Source organism: Microcaecilia unicolor, unplaced genomic scaffold (genome assembly GCF_901765095.1).
Source record: "Microcaecilia unicolor unplaced genomic scaffold, aMicUni1.1, whole genome shotgun sequence".
Taxonomy (NCBI): domain Eukaryota; kingdom Metazoa; phylum Chordata; class Amphibia; order Gymnophiona; family Siphonopidae; genus Microcaecilia; species Microcaecilia unicolor.
This window is the reverse complement of record NW_021963069.1, coordinates 23,213-31,460: the sequence shown is the minus strand read 5'-3', so window position 1 is coordinate 31,460 and position 8,248 is coordinate 23,213. Positions and strand designations below refer to the sequence as shown.

Here is an 8,248-nt window from a genome sequence, read left to right as displayed (position 1 = left end):
GTTTATTGTCTTTTAAATATCTAACAGTGGAACAAAAGATTGCAATCAGCAAACAATAACAGGTAACTGAAATATGGATCAATTATAACACTAACTAAACATTTGTTTACTTCCTAGAAAGAACCTGGGGATATCATGGCATATAGCTGTTCACCAGTTATCAAATATAACTGTTTTTTACAAGGCTTCATGAAAAGAGCTCTCTCTCTCTTCTCCAGGGCTGAAACTGGAGCAATGTTTTATATATTTTATGATGTAGACCACTTGTTTATTTTTTTATTTATTGATTGATTTCATTTGTATCCCACATTTTGCCACCTATTTGCAGGCTCAGTGTGGCTTACATAATACCATGAGGCGATCGCCATTCTGGTATGACAGATACAGAGTGATATTATGGTATAGTAAAGTTCATGTGTAACAGACACATTAGGGCCATGCTAATCTTCTCTGTATCATTCCACTTTTAGTACATGCACTGTCATAACAAGCACAAAATGCACTATAATCTCATGGGGGGAGGGGAAACATATTGAACATTCAGGGCTTGAAAAAAATATGAGAAAAAAATGTTAATGCCAAATTGTGGCACTAAAAAGAAACTTTTTATTTAGTCAGGTAGCAATTATGCTGTACGCTCTGTTTACATCCTCATTAACTCCCTTGGGAACTGGCTGAACAGATAAATGCCTCATCCAGTGCAGTGCCTTTGCCATAATATCTTCAAAGCAATGAAAAGGTCAGCAGTGCACAGCACATCATAAAGGGAGAGGGCCCTTCCAGCAGCAGCAACCAAAACTACTGGGTGGAAATGAGCAACCACAAAGAGCTTTTTCTACAATCAGCAATCCGAGTTTTAACCAGTTCTTTCAGAAACCTAAATCTTTCTCCCACATGGCAGCAATCGTCTCCTCCCCCCACATTCAGTGCAGGTTTAGAAACTCTGCCACTGTGAGATGTCTGAGGAAGGTTTTCTTTCACTGCCTGCAAGTCCTTTTGTACCCTAGTAGTCAAAATATTTCTACTTTCTTTTGGACTTAGTTGACCTGAAGCCATATCTTCCCCCTCACCCCTCTCTCCCTCCCTCAAAAATAACTCATGCAGTCTGAGAACTTGGCTCTCATTGGTTACTTGTACTGAAGGTTCCATGTTGTGCACATGAGGAAAAAAGTTTAGCTTTGACATAGTTCCAAAATAAAAATAAATAAATAAAATCCTTACAGACATAGTGACTTTTTCTAACCCAGTGGGAATAAAACAGAGGGGAGCAGGGTAAGAACAGGGGAGTAAAATAAAAACCTCTGTTCTGTACTTACAGCTTTTTTGGGGTTCTGCTGCCACCCCGTCACCTGTGGCTCTAAGGATTAACTCTGGGGCCTGACAATGACGAGTAACTTTTGATCCAACAGGTCATAAATAGCGTAACTGTGGATATTGCACAAATTTCTGATTGGATATTGTTTTCCTTTTCCCAATTCGGATGTAATTATTCTCACCTGTTGTGGAAATGGTTGGCCCCAAGCGCTAAATCTCCATTTTAAACAAAGGGCTCTGTGTTAAGCTTGCATTTATCTTTTAACACCTGAAGTTTTCCAACAAGGACTCATACCAACTATGAGTCAACATGTGGCCTGGCTCGTAGTAGCTAACGCTCATTCTAAATTTAACATCTGGTTAATTACATAATATAAATTTGGCTCCTAAGTAATTTTAATGGGGAGAACAGGGAGGGCGAATATTTTTATGCAGCCCATCGACTCCTAAGTACAATGGTGGAAATAAGTATTTGATCCCTTGCTGATTTTGTAAGTTTGCCCACTGACAAAGACATGAGCAGCCCATAATTGAAGGGTAGGTTATTGGTAACAGTGAGAGATAGCACATCACAAATTAAATCCGGAAAATCACATTGTGGAAAGTATATGAATTTATTTGCATTTGCAGAGGGAAATAAGTATTTAATCCCTCTGGCAAACAAGACCTAATACTTGGTGGCAAAACCCTTGTTGGCAAGCACAGCGGTCAGACGTCTTCTGTAGTTGATGATGAGGTTTGCACACATGTCAGGAGGAATTTGGTCCACTCCTCTTTGCAGATCATCTCTAAATCATTAAGAGTTCTGGGCTGTCGCTTGGCAACTCGCAGCTTCAGCTCCCTCCATAAGTTTTCAATGGGATTAAGGTCTGGTGACTGGCTAGGCCACTCCATGACCCTAATGTGCTTCTTCCTGAGCCACTCCTTTGTTGCCTGGCTGTATGTTTTGGGTCATTGTCGTGCTGGAAGACCCAGCCACAACCCATTTTTAAGGGCCCTGGCGGAGGGAAGGAGGTTGTCACTCAGAATTGTACGGTACATGGCCCCATCCATTCTCCCATTGATGCGGGGAAGTAGTCCTGTGCCCTTAGCAGAGAAACACCCCCAAAACATAACATTTCCACCTCCATGCTTGACAGTGGGGACGGTGTTCTTTGGGTCATAGGCAGCATTTCTCTTCCTCCAAACACGGCGAGTTGAGTTCATGCCAAAGAGCTCAATTTTGTCTCATCTGACCACAGCACCTTCTCCCAATCACTCTCGGCATCATCCAGGTGTTCACTGGCAAACTTCAGACGGGCCGTCACATGTGCCTTCCGGAGCAGGGGACCTTGCGGGCACTGCAGGATTGCAATCCGTTATGTGTAATGTTACCAATGGTTTTCGTGGTGACAGTGGTCCCAGCTGCCTTGAGATCATTGACAAGTTCCCCCCTTGTAGTTGTAGGCTGATTTCTAACCTTCCTCATGATCAAGGATACCCCACGAGGTGAGATTTTGCGTGGAGCCCCAGATCTTTGTCGATGACAGTCATTTTGTACTTCTTCCATTTTCTTACTATGGCACCAACAGTTGTCTCCTTCTCGCCCAGCGTCTTACTGATGGTTTTGTAGCCCATTCCAGCCTTGTGCAGGTGTATGATCTTGTCCCTGACATCCTTAGACAGCTCCTTGCTCTTGGCCATTTTGTAGAGGTTAGAGTCTGACTGATTCACTGAGTCTGTGGACAGGTGTCTTTCATACAGGTGACCATTGCCGACAGCTGTCTGTCATGCAGGTAACGAGTTGATTTGGAGCATCTACCTGGTCTGTAGGGGCCAGATCTCTTACTGGTAGGGGGGGATCAAATACTTATTTCCCTCTGCAGAATGCAAATAAATTCATATACTTTCCACAATGTGATTTTCCGGATTTAATTTGTGATGTGCTATCTCTCACTGTTACCAATAACCTACCCTTCAATTATGGGCTGCTCATGTCTTTGTCAGTGGGCAAACTTACAAAATCAGCAAGGGATCAAATACTTATTTCCACCACTGTAATTGTAAGAAGGAGAACAGGGAGGACGAACATTTTAGTGTGGCCCATCAATGAATGTGCGGCTGACATACCATCCCATCATTAGTCATGACTTTGACATTCCCGAGGTATACAAATCCAGAGACTCTGTTCAATTATTCTTAAGTTCACTTCATCTTACAGTAATTTCTATGTTTGTGTTCACTTGCTCCGTAATTGTTTTGGAAATTAAGAAGCCGGTCAGTCTGTTACATAAAGCTGGAAACAGAGTTTAGCTTATTTAACTGAACACTGACAGCAGAATGAGAACCCAAAAATTCCACCCTTCACTCAAAAAATTATTATCCAGCATTCCACATTACAGTTCTTGGTCCCTGAAGAATTCAATTCCAATATAAAATCCAACAAGCATTTCCAGAATTCACAGTTCACTGCAATTGATAAAAACCCTGCCTGCTTCATTTTCCCCAAATCAACTTGATTCACACAATTTCTCTATGACAGTGTTTCTCAAACTTTTCCAAGCCGCAACTCTATTTTAGCATCTGCGAAATTCACAGAACCCTAGCCCCGCCTTTCCTGTCATGCCTCTCTGCTCCATGCCAACTTGCCACATCATTGGCTGCTGCTACTGTAATACCCACCCGAGTCTGCACAGACCAATAGATGACAATGTCCAGGGGGCTCCCTGTTACAAATAACCTCACAAGATATATGCACACATTTACAACTCCTACAAGGCATGCAAGCATTCATATTTTATATGCGTAAATAGGAAAATAAAATTGGGGAAGGGGGATCATTTTTAAAAGAGAATGTTATACCAATTTTAGAAGGGGGAAATATATGTACAATTCCTGCGTTTACCTACTACATAAGTTAGGAGACTAGTTATAAAATCACCGTCACAGTTTAAAAGCCTGTTTGGTCATAATGGCTGTGTTCTCACACCTCATGGCAAAAGACATCCTCCAAATAGCTGAACTGGAGCTGGTTTATACATCACAGATATGTAGCTGTTAAATAAAATGACCAAATCATTCCATTTTTTTGAAGAAAAATCTACAATAATGCAGAATAATGGATTTGCACAATGTATTATATGTATCTGCCTTCTCAATAGCAAACCTATCTCTGCATACTGATGAAAATATATAGAAACATTGCCCATCTGTAGCTATTTTTCCCATAATCAGTAGGATGCTTATCCTTCATATACTGCTGGGATGAACAGCTCTCTTTGGCATGGAGTAGTCAAGCTCAACAGTGTTTTTCAGCCCCACAAGTAATCCCTGGATTGAGATATTCTGTACAACACATTTCAGTCTTGAGGAACATCCCAAATAGACCTCTTGTCAACCATGAAAACACAAACCTGCCACTTTACTGTTCAGTCAACCCATCCTTGGGCTGACTAGTGAAGGATACCCTGGCAGTTCCCAAACCTTGGCCTATACTGTATGTATGGCATTTTTGTAGGGTCAGGTACATAGGCTGGCACAGAAATATTCTGGACTCATTTCAAGGGACAAAGCAAAGAAAAAAGGCACAAAACTGCTTGCACAAAAGCATAAACAAACATTTAAATGTATGGTGATGATCTATATATGTTTCTAGCATAGTATATTTCACATTGGTTTTGGAAGCAGAATGTTATATTATTTGTATGTATGGTCTTATTGAATTTTATTTTGTTTTTAGTTTTACTCCTGACGCAGCCTGAGGGCGAAACGTGACCACGTCGGGTATTGTTCCAATAAACTTTTTTGACCTTATTCTGCTTTTCTGTTTGTTTATGGTATTTTTGTAGGGTCAGGTACACAGGCTGGCACAGAAATATTCTGGACACATTTCAAGGGAATGAAAAGTATCTCTTATTTGTCCCCTAGGTTCCTGTCAGGCTGACTACCAATGAAAGCAGTAATGCCAAAATGAATTATATTATTTATAGATATAAAAATAACAATATGGCAATGCAAAGCAAGTAACAAAAATATACCTGTGCACTACAAAAATATAGATTACCAAGAGATATATGAAAATAGCTAAATAAAACTATATGTACGAGTGATTATGCAACCAATATTTATCTTGTGTAGATTAAATACTTAGCAGCAAGTTATACCACTGACCACAAATCCTGGGAGTAACTAGTCCTTCACAGGCAAAAACCATAGACTATCTATACCTTGAACCACAGGAATAAATCCAACTTATCTCACCATGCACTCTGTAGTTTGCAGACCTCCAGTGTGGTGAAGAATCATACTTTTCCATGAAGACTCTAGCAGAGTTTTCTGCAAGTCTATCCCAGTCCACGAATATAATCCAAGGTCTTTGCTCTGTGCTCAGGTTCACAGTCTTTAGGGAAGCTACAGAGCTGCAGCGGAACTGACCTTGTCAGCTTTTACTACAAGGAATTCAGTTCACTGGTGTTTTTGGAAATCAGTCTCTCTCTAGCACCTCAGAGAGATCTATCTATCCTCCAACAAATCTTCTTTGCCTTCTGCTCTTCTTTCTTCCTCTTCTGTCCAACATTGGCATCCCTCTCGCTCAGGTGATACCTATGGACCAATCACAAACTGTGTACTTCTGTCATGAAGAGAGGCCTTGTGATCAGCAAAGAAACTCTTATCAGTCACAAGTCTGATGTAGCAAACTCCCTCTTGATTCACATATACTCCTGGAGACTTTTGTCTTTGTGAAGTCAGCTCCTCCACTTTCCCAGGAGATAATGGAGGCTAGATTGCAGTAAACAACTTGTCCTTGGCTGAAGTCACCATGGGTAGCTATAATATTCCATTGCAAAAACCTGGTTTATAATGGTATCTGAAGTTTTGAGGCCACCGGCTATAGAATCCTTATTATTTGGTTCAGGATTGGACAGGCCTCAGACCAACAAAGGTGAGATGGCAGGAAAATACCCCTACATTCTCCCATCCTACTCATAGCAGAGGCCAGGTACAGTGATTCTCATAGTGCTTTACTGGCCTCATCAGAACTGCTTTCCTCTTTTGAAAAGAGTAGCAGTTCTACCTTGATACAGGTTTCAAGTTTTCTCATTACTGATCACTCCATCCCAATCAGTAGCCCACAAAGAATGGAAATTGAGCAATGTTTAGTTTCCAATGCAAGAAAAACATCTATCAGATGTGCCTATGCCTTTAAGAGAGGAAGGGGGTTTCCATTTGGTGTTTCACATATGGCCACTATCCTATTTGCTGTATCATTAACACTACTAGGGGAGTAGAGTTCCACCGAAACAGTAACTGTCTAAACACTTTCGGCTGAAACTAAAACTGCAGCTGAAATTTATTGCCTGGTTTCAAAGCCAAACCTGAAAACTATAGTTTAGTTGTGTGAATGTGAACCAACGAGGCCCACTAGGGATTGTCAGAGCTTACAGTTGGCAGCCCTCTGCTAAACCCAAGAGATTATTACCCTCCAGTCCCAGGAACTGCAAGCACAGGTTGACAAATGGGAGATCTGTTTTAACAAGGCCATCTCAACAAGTCTGGCACGTTTAGGTCCCCAAGTCAAGACAGATGTAGTTAAATATCTTCTGAGACAAGAACTCTGTGAGAATATGTAAAAAAAAAAAAATCACCACCGCCAGTTTTTCTGCTTACCCAAACTGTGCACATGTAGCATTGAGATGGTTCCCGTTTTGTATTTAACCAATTAAAGACAAGCATGATATAGATTGGATGAAGGAGTCCAGACATAGGTCTACACTGCAGACATTATATCGGCTTGATGGTCAATCCAGAATTAAAAAGTCCATTGATGTTACTGAATGTGAGGACTATAGGCTTTGAAAAATTACAAATCAAGAGCAAATACATTTCTCAAATCATGTTCTAATATATAAACTTCATGTCAATTTGTAATATCATTTCCCTAATAACACCAAAAGCTGACCAATACTTGTGCTCAAAAACATATTACTGCAGGTTCCTTTCTCAAAGAATCTAGCTTCTGCACACCACAAGTCTGATTAAAATGCTTCATCTTCATCATACCCAACAGAGCCTGAAAATCCTTTAGAATTGCCCAAATAGTACCTTACCAAATAGTCTTCAGAATTTTGGTTCATTCTTTCTCTGCAAATTGGACTATTGTAACCTTACGTTAGCTAAATTTTTCATTTAAGATTTCCAATGTATAAGAACTGAAAACCCCAAAAAACATCTTTCATTGTCTATTCAATATCAACAGCTAACCTGTGGAACCAGCTTCCGTTGTCTTTGAGATCCAGCACACACTGGGCAACATTTTTCAGTAAAAGAACGCTTTAAGTTTGACTTTAAGATTTTTGAGCACTTGTCTATGACCAGTTTTTTTTTTCTTTTGCAGTTTCAGGGTGCAGTGAAGGTCTCCAGAGGAAGCTGAAGCAAAGGACCTCACTATTTTCTAATCATCCCGCTAAACGGAGCCGACAGATCAAAGATTGATTTTAGTGCAATATTCAAGATAAGTGACTTTGGATTAAGCTGAACGATTGTGTATTGTCACATTTATTGTTTTGAGATTAGTGTTCGGTTTTGAGGACTTATTTTGAAATTTATTTTGATCTTCATTGTGAATGACATTTTTTGAGGTATGAATTTTGTGGTTCACAGGAGGTTTTTTTGACCAATGATTACTTTTTCACTGTGAGCATCTTGACTAGTAGTTGCAGTGCGGTTTTACAATTGGTTGTCACAGTAGTATGAGGGTTTTCCTCCTTATTGAACAGTTAAGTGTGCTACTACTTTGATTCCCAGTACATGTCTTGTGGTTTTCACGTTTTTGCATAGTGAATCTGATCTGTGGATATTTAATAAAGACACAGACACTTGCCCTCTTAAACCAGGCACCCTGTTAATAAATTCTCTCTTCACATACAAAGCATTATGGGTGAAGTGATCCACAGAG

The 8,248-nt window shown here is 40.3% G+C and overlaps 1 pseudogene; it reads right to left on the bottom strand.

Moving 5' to 3' along the window:
• Positions 1–395: 395 nt before the first annotated feature.
• LOC115458882 lies at positions 396–494 on the bottom strand (annotated as a pseudogene).
• Positions 495–8,248: the final 7,754 nt, after the last annotated feature.